Below are 897 nucleotides of genomic sequence, written 5' to 3' on the forward strand. Positions count from 1 at the left end.
CTCTGTGGTATAGGAGTGTCCATATACTTCTCATAGGAAGTTGCTGTTTCCTATCCATGTTTCATAGTATGGATGCTTTGTTTGAAAATTGTTTCCTACTCTTGGCCACGGAGCAAGAATTATTGAGCAGCTGAAAAAGCGGTCACTCGGGCGTCCAAGTAAAGTCATGGCATTGGGCACAACGCCTATGTGCCCTCTATCATGAGTTGGCTCGCTGAGATGGCAAAACAGGTGCGGCGCGCTCTCTGAAGAGGCAGTATGTCAGATGATATCACGATTTTTGTGCATAACGTCCTTAGAACAACATGTAAACGCAGTTTTCACTGAAGCACGACAGCCGATGTGTCGGGTGTCTTGCCATCATTTCCTCGTCCCCCGACTGTGACTTTATCGAGCCACGCATGCATGCTGTCGTGGCCTAGCAGATTCCCCTCCTCAAATACTTTTCTTCGTGCTCTTGACCATAATTTCATATTTGCACATATCAGACCAATGCTAAAAGCTTTAAAGGGAACAATGAACGTTGCAGAATATTATTGTATTTTAAATTATTATTAGTGTATTTTAAATTCAGTTAAACCATGCACTGAAAATAAACACCCCTTGTACTTTCAGGGCAGTGTTTTATTTGACACGAATGTAAGCATTCTCTCCACTTTGGTCATCATGGGTTAGTGGGTGTTTAGAGGGAATCGAACATTGCAAAATACTCTACATAATGAAGAGGAACAGACACAGTGCCAACAGCATGTTGTTTCCGTAGTAAAGACAACAGAAGCAGCACTGACTAGCAACAATCGGCATAGCATTGGTCGTCTTCATTAGTCCGATCTTTTTACTGTTCGATTCCCTTCTAAACACTCACCAACCAACTCAGTTCAGCGCACTCCTGCAGTA

This window comes from Dermacentor variabilis, chromosome 4 (assembly GCF_050947875.1).
Source record: "Dermacentor variabilis isolate Ectoservices chromosome 4, ASM5094787v1, whole genome shotgun sequence".
Classification (NCBI taxonomy): Eukaryota; Metazoa; Arthropoda; class Arachnida; order Ixodida; family Ixodidae; genus Dermacentor; species Dermacentor variabilis.